Raw genomic sequence first — 13,548 nt, 5'->3', positions numbered from 1 at the left:
TGAATGAGTGGGCTTCCCCACACCTACCCTCAACATTGCAGCTCACACTAGAATTTTTCCATTTTATAAGCTTAAAAAAAGATACTTTTTCAATTTAGATTTCTTAGTTATGCATGAGGTCCAGCATTTTTTCATATATTTTTTGGCCATTAAAATTATATTTCTGTTATCTCCCAATTGATGTCTTTTACTCATCTTTATATTGGATTGTTCATCTTTTTTCTATGAGTTAAAGCTCTTTCTATAATAAGAAAATTGACCCTTTTTTATATGTGTACATATTTTTCCCATTAAAAATTTTTATTGTAATATTGTTTATGAAATTTTTTTGGTATAGAAGATTTTTACTTTTTGTAGTAAAATGTATCTTCTAAAAATATTTTGGATTTTATAAAAAGCTTTCTCTACTACATCTAAAATCATTAAATAAATTAAACAAATCATTAAAAGAAAAACTCATATATTATGTACTGGTTTATAACTTACATGTTTTTTCCTACCAGCAGTGATGACTGGAAAATTGGCTCTCAAAAAAACAAAAATAATAAAAAGTTCTGATTGGTAGTATTTGCCAATTTCTGAAGTATAAATACTCCCATCATGTCCAATTTGAAGCTATGCATGTGACTTCACACACAGTTAGGAAAAGATGTGCACAATTGGCTCTTGGCAGCTGGTATATGCCAGCTCTGGCACATCCCTGCACCAGAAATGTATTTTGACATAAGGGTTGAGAGAGATCCAGTTTCCTCTTTTTCTCTTTTTTCCCCAAACAGCTGAAGTAGATGTTGAGGTACATATAGGACTATAACTTTCATTAAAATAGTTAAGCTTTCATTCTAACATAAATTCGTCAATTACATTCTTACTTACTGTATTGTGGGTATAACACAAGCTTATAATTTAGCATAGGGTTTCACTGTTAAAAAAATGTCTGAAACCATGGAGCTGAGTCTTCAGCAAGACGTGGGGATGGCTGAGGCAGAGAAAGGCATGCCTCTAACTAACTTATCCAGTTGCTAGAGTTCTCTTTAGGTCTTCAATTCTCCCACTCACCTCACCCCAATATACCTTAAGTACTAAATGTCTTCATTTTCTGTATTTCTGTTTTTTTGTTGTTCTAGTTTCCAGTTTTTACCTACCATCAAAAACTCACCTCACAGTAAAAAGATCAGTGTTTGAGGGAGTGGGGGGATGCCTAGTTGGAATACAAAGGATTGTTAGGGCAGTGAAACTTCTCTGTATGATACCGTAACGGCAGATACTTGTCATCGTGCAAACTTGTAGAATGCACAACACCAAGAGTGAACCCTAGTGTGAATTATGAACTTTGGGTGATTACGATGTGTCAGTGTACGTTTATGAAGTGTAACAAATGTGCCACTCTGGTGGGGGATGTTGATAATGAAGAGGCCATGCATTTGTGGGGTAAGGAATATATGGAGGATCTCTGTACCTTCTACTCAATTTTGCTGTCAATCTAAAATTGCTCTAAAAAATAAAGTCTATTAAAAATAACAAAAAACTCATGTCAGATCCTTTGTCATACTAAGGTGCAAATGACTGATGAAAGAGTCAAGTGCTGCCTCTTCTAAGGGCCTTTGTCTTTTATGAGGGAAGGAAGCTGTAAAGCTGATGGCTAAAGCTCTGGATTAGACAGCAGGTGGGTGTGAGAGTTTCCGGGACCTCACAGTCTTCCCATGAATCATAAGGAGAGGAGGGGAGCAGAGATGAGAGGCAGGAGGCAAAACTGAAAGAACAGAGGATTTGATTTGAGGGCACAAGCCTTGGGTTCTGGTCATGGCTCTATCGCTTCCTAGATGAGTGATCTTGAGAACAGCCTGAGACTCTTTTTTTTTTTTTTTTTTTTTTTTTGAGAAAGAGTCTCACTCTGTTGCCCGGGCTAGAGTGCCGTGGTGTCAGCCTAGCTCACAGCAACCTCAAACTCCTGGGCTTAAGCCATCCTCCTGCCTGAGCCTTCCGAGTAGCTGGGACTACAGGCATGTGCCACCATCTCACTCTTGCTCAGGATGGTCTCGAACTCCTGAGCTCAAGCGATCTGCCTGCCTTGGCCTCCCACAGTGCTAGGATTACAGGCATGAGCCACTGCGACCAGCCCTGAGACTCATTTTTCTCACCTGAATAACAAACTTAAGAATAGAGCATATAATCCGTGCTTTACTGAGGATAAATTGAGATAATATATGAGATAATATATGAGAACCCACTTCGTTAACTGAAGTTATACAAAAATATTGGTTATTAGTCACAAAGAAGGCAGATGTGCTTTTGAAACATTCAGACTCTGGATTGACAATGGGGTCACTCTGCCTGGATCCCATCATTTTTACTCTCCTTTTCCAACAACCTGATGTCTCAACTTTCTCATCCTAAAATTGGAATAATAAAATTTCTCTCTCCTGGTTATTTTAAGAAGTGAAATGGGGATGCTTGTAAAGTATTTAGAAAAGTATCTGTTTCTCCTCATTTCCACCTCAGTAAGTGCTCAACCAAAGTTATTGCTATTTCTTTCCAAAACCCATTAGTGTCTGTATGTGAAGTTAAGCTCAATTAAAAGTCATGCCCCACTGCCCCAGAAAAGAAGGAAACTGACTTTCCCATTATTTTTCTTAGGGCAGGCACCACCTTCTGCTTCCCCCAGTTCACTGTTCTTATCACTTATTCCTCAACCCCTTGGGTGGGCGAGAGGCATTTGCCCCCACCCTGCTATTAAAATTGCAGCTGTTTGAGAGGAAGTAAACTATAAAGCATTCTTTGGACAGTTAAAAGTGAAGTCATGCATTTAGAAAGGGAGAGAATTTTAAAAATACAGAACAGTGATCAATTCTGTTTTAATCTGTGAGATACAGTTCAGAGCATGGTGTGTAAGTGGGGACTAGAAAAACCCTGACTCTTTGTTGCTATTGCTATATTTTTGAAAAAGATTTTTCTTCTTCTTTTCTTCACATCTGTGTTTTCAGTTGCCACCTGTCTTCTTGGATGGAAATAACTGCCCTTCTGTGAATTTCTCTGGGAGTGGGGAGGTTCTGAACCTCGCGTGTGATTGCTCTCCTCAGTTCAGTAATGAGATCAGTCACCAAGTCACCTTTGGCTCTCTGGTGATGGCTGCCACCTCTTGTTTTCATGAGAAACGATAGAGAAAATGAGTCAGTCCCTTGGACCCTTCAAGAATGGCACGCGATGCTCAGGCTAACCTCAACAGTAGCTGTAGCTAGAGGTTATCTAAAAAAAAAAAAAAAAGCCCCCAGAAACCCTTCTTCCAGAAAGACAGGCATGCATCTGATGCATCTAGCTTCCTTCTCTTTTTCTCTATTTGCCTCTTATTTGCTTTTCTGGATTTCATTTAACTTTTTTAAAAACACTGAAGTATGATTTTTAATTTGACTCAAAAAGCAGTGATATAGTAACCTGTGATCTTCCCCTGTAAGGTAAGATTCTACATAACTACATGTCATGACAGGTATTTTGAATAGTAGAAGAGGGCAGGTATGTTTGCTCTTATAATTATCAGTCACCTTCTAGTCAACAAGTACAATCTTAGAAAGATCTTTTTGCTTATGCTGCACTGTTGATTTCCTTTTTAACCCGAGATAACCTTTGTTTCAATGACTGTTTTCATAACCTGTGCTATGTTTTTTCCTATGTTGTTTTTCTGTTTTTTTTAAACTAAAATGATTTTGTTTTAAATACTTGGAATCATATGTACAATAAAATTATTTTTAAGTCATAGAAGAAAAACAAAATACAGGACAGAGCAATTCTAAATGAAAGCAAAATCTAAACTACTTTTTAAACCAGCTTTGTAAATAATTACTTGTTTTTGAAGGAGGAGACAATTCATGTGACAGGAGTGGGCAGAATTTCAGTTCCTTTGACATTTTATTATTGTTCCTATATGTTTGTCTATTAGAAAGAAAGCAAATCAATAGCATTTGGGAGTTATTTAGTCAGTAATTGTATTTTATGAACATTCTTTTGGTTTGCTAGAATTCAATGCATAAGTCTGGATAAACTGAAACTCTGAAGATGTGAGCAGTAGGATGGTGAATAAAGGTGGTAGAAAAGGAAACTTTGATTTTGGAGAAACTGGTTTAGCAATATACACAGGGCAGAAAATGTCCACTTTTGGCCAAAACATCCATCTTTTTTAATCAAGTGAACAGGTAAGACTTTAGTCTGCATATTTATTTTTGTCTGTTTATACTAATCTTTAAAATCACTCAGAACAAAGGAGTTGGGTTAGGTAGCATTATGCTTGTACATTTGAGTAAATCAAGGTACACAATAAAATGTTATAAGATTATAAGAAACAGCAAACTGGGCTAGATCTATGACCCATCCCCCCAAATTCTGCCTATTTTAGACCAATCCAGGGGTAATATGTTTGGTGCCCTGACGTTTTCCTTCCAGACAACATCTAAATTTGTGGAAGAGCCCATAAACAATGCCTAGAACAGTGTTTGGTAAATGTTTGGCTTAGTAATGGTTAATATTTCTTGAACAAATGAATGAAAGATAAAGTATACCATCATGTAATTATCTACATTATCTTGAAGCTAATCTTCTGTTTATGTTACTTATTAGGTATGACAGGATTTTTTTGTTTTAAGTATCCTACATTGTCTTAAAAAGTTACCTATCTTGGGTCTGGCGCGGTGGCTCATGCCTGTAATTCTAGCACTCTGGGAGGCCGAGGCAGGAGGATTGCTTAAGGTCAGGAGTTCAAAACCAGCCTGAGCAAGACTGAGACTCCGTCTCTATTAAAAATAGAAACAAATTAATTGGCCAACTAGAAATATATAGAAAAAATTAGCCGGGCATGGTGGTACATCCCTATAGTCCCAGCTACTTGGGAGGTGGAGGCAGGAGGATTGCTTGAGCCCAGGAGTTTGAGGTTGCTGTGAGCTAGGCTGGTGCCATGGCACTCTAGCCAGGGCAACAGTGTGAGACCCTGTCTCAAAAAAAAATAAAAAAAAGTTATCTATCTTAAGCATCAAGAAAGTTCTTTTCATGCTTTGGTATTAAAGGATTTGATTTAATTAGTCTTAAAGCATAAGACAAGGAATGATGTACTTTCTCATTTGTTATACTCCCTACCCCAGTTGGAAGTAGGAGGACTCTGGCCTAACTTGTAAACAATAAACTCATAAGAAGACAAACTGTTTTGCAAAGTATGTATAGTAAGTAGCATGGACGGCTTGAAGGATAAATTTTAATTAATTAGGACTACCCTTAACACCAGGATGTTATAAGATTAACAGGAGCAGATAAGAAAGAGAAGCATGATTTATTGGTAATGCTGGTAGAAGGTTAATTATAGGGGAATGAACTATTATATGTGGTAATAATTTACAGCAATAGACCCTAACAAAGCTTTTATAGCATATATTAATATAATTTTTGAAAGGCCTGCAGGGAATAAAAGGAGGACGGTAATAAAAGGATTTTTGAAAGGCCTGCAGGGAATAAAAGGATTCCCTTGGCCAACAGAGAATTTGATGACAGAGAAACTGCCATATTTTATGGCATTTTCATAAATGCTATTTATGACATTTTTGAGGAAGTACTTTGCCATATCCAGGTTAGAACTTGAAAAGAATTTGGCTTATTCTTTTGGGTAGAAAGGTAATTAATAGAATAGATCCAACTGGAATTTTTATGGGAAGTGCAAAGCTTGAGTCTAGTTCCTTAGACCACTTGGCCATCCAGACTCACCAACTGGAATTTTTAAATGAAAAAATATACTGAATAGAGCAGGACACAGTAGAAGGTCTCTAGATTGAAATAGCTCTGTGGTTAAGACTATAGACATTTGACCCTGATGGCTTTCTGAAACAATGCTGGGCATTTAAGAGAGGGCTCTAGAGTGGACTTCCTTCCAATTTAAAATCTAAGAGTTTTGTCATGGGTTAAATATATTCACACTGTATCCAAAAAAAAAATATCAGTTTCCCATGTATTTAATTATAAAGACTAACAAGTAGCAAACTTTTATAATTTTTCTTTTCTAACATCTTAATGGCTGGAAGAGGAGCACATTTAAGGAATCATTTTAGATTAGTGTTTTACTCATCATATCAGAAAGTCTGCATTGTTTTGAGTGTGCTTTGGTAGAAGAATTTTCTACCTTTGGTTTCTCCTCAGGAATGAAACACTTTCAACAGATTGGGAACATTAAGAGAGTTACTTCAGAAAGTATTTAAACTAGCAGAGACTGAGACAACTTCAAAATGTCTCTACTGAATTCAAGGGTATGTATTTTCCTGGTGCTCACCCTGTTGGGCTACTTCAAGTTGGCAGACCTTTCTAGAGACATGCAGAGAAGCTTGCATACTTTATTTTTTCAGGGGCTATAAATTGCTCTCTCTCTTCTTCTTCTTTTTTTTTTTTTTTTGGACATAGATAAAAGCTCCATTGTTACCAACTCCAGGATACTGCATTATCCCCTGTGGTTGCCCCTTAGAAAGCCCCCCTTGAATTATTATCATTTTGACAAGCCATCTGTTTCCCCTTGGGATCCTGGTACATCATTTGATACCATGAAAGAACATAAGAAGCATATTCAGTGTGGAGTAAGAGTTTTGTGCAATCTAACACACACACACACACACACACACACACACAGAGAGAGAGAGAGAGAGAGATTCTGCTAATGGATACCCCAATTTTTGATAGGCTTTGGACTCCAACCTAGTAGAACATGGAATGTGGAGAGTGGCCCAGGTAGAGTGAGAGACACCAAGGTCTCTGCTTGGTCGAAGGGATCCACTGCCTGGATGGGATTGGCTTGGTCTGCTGTAATTGGAAGTCTTACTTCCCTATTTCCAAGTGTTATCCTTTAATACTGTAATACTTTTCCTTAAGAATCTACCACAGACACACTTGAAGCTCTTACTTGAAAGGGGAGGGGGGTATGGGCAATATATATAACCTTAACACTTGTACCCCCAAAATACTTTAAAATAAAAAAAATAAACAATAAAAAAATAAATAAAATAGTGTGTGTGGGGGGGGAGGGAATACATCTAACCCTTCCAAGGGAAAGGCTAAGATATACAATGTAACCCAAAGGTCAAAAAAAAAGGGAAAAAACAAACAAACAAACAAACTTTTATCAGGTGGTGGGCAAATGGGAGGGGTGAGGAGGGAAGAATTTACACTTACAAAATAGGTGCGACACACACCACCTGAGGGTAGGACACGCTTGATGTTTTGGTAAGGTGGGGGGCAGGAGGGAGGAATGACAGGGGCAATATATGTAACCCTAACAATATGTGTACCCCCATAATATGAAAAAATAAAAAATTTTAAAAAAAGAAAGAAAAATTAAAAAAACATCCAGACCGAGACAAAATAAAAATAAATTATGCTTCAAAAAAAAAATCTACCACAAAATTGTCTACCATCATTGTTTGTCTCCATCTTTTTGTGAGGGTTTTTTAAATTCTTAAAATTAACCTAAGGTGTAAGCATCTATGCCCTACTCCCTTGTGAATTTAGAATCAAAGTCATAGGATTTTCAAGGATGGATCATTTGAAGCCATGGAATCCAACTTCCTCCTTTCTCATGTAAGAAACTGAAGTCGTTAGCCAGATGGGGAAGTCCCTCACCCAATGATTCACAGCTAGAGGTTATTGTGGGTGCCAGATTCCATGAAAGCTACAGCCTTGCCTTCCCCAATGTAATCTCTCTGTCCAGAGACCTTGGACTTGACACGTGGTACTTCTTAGATTAGAAACCTGAGGAGCAAAGGCCTCTGTGTAGGAGTTTTGCAGAATGTGATGGGAGATAAGAAAAATACAGTAAAGGGGAAATGTTTTGAACTCTTGCAGGAATTTTTTGAGGTAGGGTTTAAGGTCTGTAGTTTCATCAGAAATCCTACAACAATCTAGCCCCCTAAAATTCCTGCCATTTTTTAAAATAAGGAGGATATTTTCAGCAAATAGTCAGGGGTAGAGGTCATGCATGAGACAGCCAGTCTAGGAAGGCAGTTCAATTTCTCTTCCAGGTTTGCTTTAGTCATGCTATATTAAAACTTGTGAGAATTTTCCCAGAAAAGAAACCTATATAACAGAATGTTAAAATTGAATTTTCAACCAGCCATCCAGATAAAATAAATTCAAAATTCCCAAGTTAGTTGCTAAATCACAATATGCAGATGGTACAAGCATAATATGTGGGAACATATTCCATAACTCATATTTTTTCAGAGAATGAGGAGAGGGGTTTGTGAGATTTCCTTAGGAATGACTAGCAGCTGTGCTACTGGTCCAAACTTTTCCACTTGGAAAAGTTCTATTTCCTACATCAAGCCCAGCAAGCAGATGCTTCAGTGGGACTATTTAGAGAGCTTACTGTGTGTATCCAGTAGGTCAAGGACACCATAGAAAGGCTGATTCCCCCCTGGGAAACGTAGGTGCAAAAATTGGCCCATTAGTACTTTGTGAGTCAAACCAGGAACTCACTGCTGCATGAGGGCACCCATAGACCAAGGGTAGTGCATAGGCAGTGATAACTCATGCAGAGCCTTCCTGCTGGTGGACTAGGAGCTAAGAAGGGAGGGACATCCTGGGAGAATGGAGTATCATTAAGTCTCAAGAGGTGATGCTGGAGAGGTCCTCTATAATGGACTGTTCAAAGAACCCCTAAAATTGGCTCATATGCATAACCTTTCCCATCTTCCATGCCCAAAGACCATGAAGTCACTCAGCAAAGTAAGAACTATAAATCCCCTTACCTCTTCTTCATGCCCTTGTCTAGAGTTGTCAGATAGAAGACAAAAGATGCACAGTTAACTTTGAATTTCAGCTAAACAATGACTATTTTTTATTATAAATATATCCCAAGCAATCTTTGGGACATACTTATACTAAAAATGTGCTTTGCTATTAATCTGAAATTCAGATTTAACTGGCATCTTGTGTTTCTATTGACTAAGGCACCCTTACCCCCATTCCACCTTTCTCTGAGCAGCTGGTGAGTAGGTGAATAGTGAGAGGAAGGAAAGAACAGAAGTTGTTCTTTATTTGCTGAATCGACACTGTGTTTTGTGCTTCAAAGCTCTTCCCAAAGAGTAAGCAGAAAAGTCAATGGACCTGCTGAGTTCTTCAGGCAAGAACAGGGGAAGATTACTCTACTGAATACGTTTTAAAAGAATTGGATGAGACTAAAAAATGAAAATTATGTTTTGAGTATACCACAAGTCTTTGTTAAATGATCCAGGTCTATCTATATAACTTTTTTTATTGAGGTTTTCCTCTGTAGGACCATAACTAATTACTACTCTTGGAATTTGTGCCCTTCAGAACATATTTTGGGAAATTTTCCTTTGTGGTATAACCAAGGGACCCTATTGGAGAATCTTGGCAAAACTTTGATAGAGAACTAGTGTATAATTTAGGTCCCTTAGGGTTTTAAGTAAAAGAAAATTCAACTCAAACAGGCTTAAGCAACAAAATAAATTTTTAGGTTCAGATAATTGTAAGGCCCAGGTGTTGGGAAGACTTCAGGGTTGGTTGATCTGGAGGCTCAGCCATGCCAGCAAGGACTCAATTTTTATGTTTCATTTTGTGTTGGTTAGGTTTTTTTTGTCTTTCCTCTTTATAGTCCACCATGTAAATTTTATTCTAAGACTGTCTCCCTTGTTAATAAGGTGGTTTCAAGTTCCAGCAGGGCATAGCAGGAGAGAACAATGTTGCCCCGGCATTCCAAACAGCCAGCAGCCTGGTTGGTTGATGATGTGCTAATCCTGTGGTGACTATGGCCGGGGTGGAATGTATTGGGGACTTGAAGTCTATCAAGTCTTTGCCATGGGGCTGAGAGTATGTTCAAGTTTCACCCAAACACATGAGCTGAGAAATATCAGATAGATGATTGTTTGGAGATGAGAGTGGGGAATCCTGAATTACTGTTAGAAAAAAGAAAATGTGAGAATAGATACTAGATCCACCAACAAATTTCCACTACAGCTAATAATTTAAATTTCTGTCATTGACTGCATGCAGGGGTGATACGAAATCTATCATCAGTCTGCATAAGCATCAATAAATCCAAAAGAACATGACTGTCAGTGCAGCAGCTTAGCTCCCAAAGCTCTCCTGTTTGCAAGGTGTTAAATCCTCAGTTGTTTGATGGTGCAGGGTCCAAGAGCTCCTAGGGAAGCTGACAAGAGACTGTGATAGGGTGGCGTACTCAGAGGAATCAGGGCAATGGCAATTTAACAACTGGAACAGATATATATAAATATTTTTAGCAACCTTTATACTTATACCCATGTGTACCAGCTGAATGATTTAAAAAAAAAACAATGAGATTTTGCTTCTGCATAGCTCTTCATTTCTTAGTCTCCTCATTTGAAAAATGAGTGGGTTGGATTAGATGATTTTAACAATTCCTCTGAGAGCAATGTTTGTGTTGTGTTCTATAACAATTTATATAAGTGAGCCTTTTATTCTATCATACACTGTGATATATCTGCCTTAAATAGAATGTCGTAAACAGTTGTTACAACTTTTAAAACGCAGAGAACCAAATTTCCATTTGAAATTTAGCACATTAAACTTAACCGAATTTAAGCCTAAATTTAACTGGATCATCACATTTAAATTTTCAAATACATTGTTTCTAAGGCAGTGAGGGTTTTCTCGTTTCTCATTTTCTGTGTTTTGCACGTAACACAAGGGGAAAGAAACAAGCATTCAACACCTTAAAACCACTAATGCTGTTTTGACCGGGAGAGGCACAAAAAGAAAAATGGCTAAAGGAAAATTAGACTTAAGGTGGAGGCCATTCATGCACCTGAAGATGATTCAGTGGCTGAAGTCACCCACTGATGGCAGCTACTGTTGGCTGGGTTACCTAGGGGTGGAGGGAGAAAGAGGGGAAGCAGGCACAAGATCATCTCTCTAATCCCCTAGGTCAAATGCCCTCACACAGTATGGGTTTCTCCAGAATGTCACTGGCTTGCTGTAACGCTCCCTGAGAAGACTACCCAAACTCTTAGATTTTTACCTGGCTAGTCATCTTAAACTACAGGGGAGGAACTTTTTTTCTAAGTAAATGGAAAATAAGCGACATTGATGATGTTGTTTCCTACCTCTCACCCCTTTCTTTGTTATCCTCTGCCCACCTTGCCGAGATCAAAGTTGATTATCCCAGAGGGCAGTGTCGTAGGCACCAGAATTATAAGCAAGAGGCAAGAATATTATATCTTATTTTTTTTCTACATAGAGATAAGCATAAAATGTTCATGATATTTTGAATTTTTAGTCTATATGATGGAGCATTTCAAACATTTGCAGATTTATAATTGTAGATTTTTCTGCACTTTAAGTCATCAAAAATGTCGAAGCCAAGAAAAGCTTTTGACCTTTGATGAAAGAATTTCTTGCCCGTAGCTAGTATTTTCTCCTATCTTCAGAGCAAAACCATGACTCAATAGATCCTTAAGTCCCTCTTTTCTCTTTATATATAATTTCTGATATAGTTATAGGTATATACACATCTGTGTTAATCAACTCAGCTGAAAAGCTTTACTTATATAAACTCCTAAGGAAAGACATAAAATCATAAGTATAGAGACAGATGATCTCATCTTTTAAAAAGTGTTTTCTGGGCTTGGTGTGGTGGCTCACTCATGTAATCCTAGCACTATGGGATGCCAAGGCAGGATTGCTTGAGCTCAGGAGTTCCAGATCAGCCTAATCAAGAGTAAGATCCCCATCTCTACAAAAAACAAAAACAAAAATAGAAAAATTAGCGGGCGTGATGGCACACATGTATAGTCCTAGCTATTCGGGAGGCTGAGGCAGGAGGATTGTTTGAGCCCAGGAGTTTGAGGTTGCAGTGAATTAGGCTGATGCCACTATACTCTATCCAGGGTGATAGAGCAAGACTCTGTCTCAAAAATATATTTAAAATAAAAAAAAAATGAGATGGTATGGTGTAGACCCCATTGCTGAGGTGTTGGTCATAGCTATCTAAAGTGTTGGCAGGAATGGAAGTGGGCAGGCATATTCCTATGTTAGGCAAAAAATGAAGGCTATTGTAGGAGGTAATATAATAGGATCCCAGGAGTTTAAGTTTGCAGTGAGTTATGTTGATGCCACTGTACTCTAGTTGGAGTGACAGAGTGAGACTGTCTCAAAAGAGTTTTTTTCTGTTATACCACTAGAGATAAAAAACAAATATATTCAAATTTCTTTCCAAAAAAGTTTTTCTCAAGTATAATTTATAAAATTTGCTGTCCAGAGGCTAAAATAAATTTAATAATTACAGATGAGTACCCTGGTTCTTATGGTTCTGTATATTTGGCTTATGTGTATATATTATGCCTAATGTATAATGTTATGTGTAATTTATACATAATCCCCGAACAACTTGATAAACTTTGTCTCCGCAATTAAATTATTTTTAAATTAAAATTTCTTTTTGAATATATATGTGTCTGTGCATATAGGGCAATAAAGAGTATAAAAACAACACAAATATTGCATGACCTACATAATTTAGCTTACTTATTCAGCTCTCAGTAACTCCAAGGCAAATGATTTTATCCTCATTTTACTGGTGAGAAAACTGAGGAAGAAAAATGTCAATAACTTGTCTAAGGTTTCATAGACTTTACTAGTAGTAGGCTGTTATGGTTTTAAACTAAAATTTTTCTGATTCTAAAGCCTTTATGTTTTCTACTATGTCATACTATGGTTTTTAACTTTTTTTTTTTTTTTTTTTTTTTTGAGATCCAGTCTTTCTATGTTGCTCAGGCTGGCCTCAAACTTCTAGGCTCAAGCAATCCTCTTGCCCGAGTCTCTTGAATAGCTGGGGCTAAAGATGTGTGCCACTATTCCCAGCTCATTATTTTAAGACATTTCTCATTTTAATTTTCCAGGGAAGTGGGAGAAAAAGTTTGAAAATAGTGGAAAAGCCAAATAGATAAACAGTGATAATAGCTATGATATTAGTCATCATAATAGTATTAAGAAGTCATTAACATTAAGACGTATTAAGGAGTCATTAACATTTTTATAGTCAGTTAATGAAGAGACTTATGCATAAAACACGTGTTATTCCATTGTATAGCATGCTACATCTTTGACATGTTTGAAAGGATTTTTCAAAAGGGTGGTTGAACCTTCACAAAATTTATATTTTCTTAGAAAAACAAATTTTTTTCTTTGTGTGTTAGCTTAGGTTTGCAGAAAAGTGGATCCCAAAAGGAGATTAGGCAAGAGATTTATTTATTGGAGGAGGGAGCTAAGAAAAATGGGGAGAGACCTTCAGACTAAGATGAAAGTCTGACCCCTGTGAGAAAAGAGAGAGAAGGGAAGAGGACTGGGTAGGTTTTTTCACAGGTTGGTTTGTGAATTAAATTGAGATAACATATATGAATCATTTAACAGTTCTTTGGTGCTAAATAAATACTCCATAAACATAGTTTTATTTTTAATTTCCTTTTTTTGAATTATTGCATGAGAATTGTGGAATTTACTACAAGTCATCTGTCCTATGCATTTTTCTTGGTAACA

This window comes from Microcebus murinus, chromosome 1, assembly GCF_040939455.1.
Source record: "Microcebus murinus isolate Inina chromosome 1, M.murinus_Inina_mat1.0, whole genome shotgun sequence".
In the NCBI taxonomy this organism is placed as follows: domain Eukaryota; kingdom Metazoa; phylum Chordata; class Mammalia; order Primates; family Cheirogaleidae; genus Microcebus; species Microcebus murinus.
The sequence above is the reverse complement of the archived record's forward strand: the minus strand, read 5'-3'. Positions refer to the sequence as shown.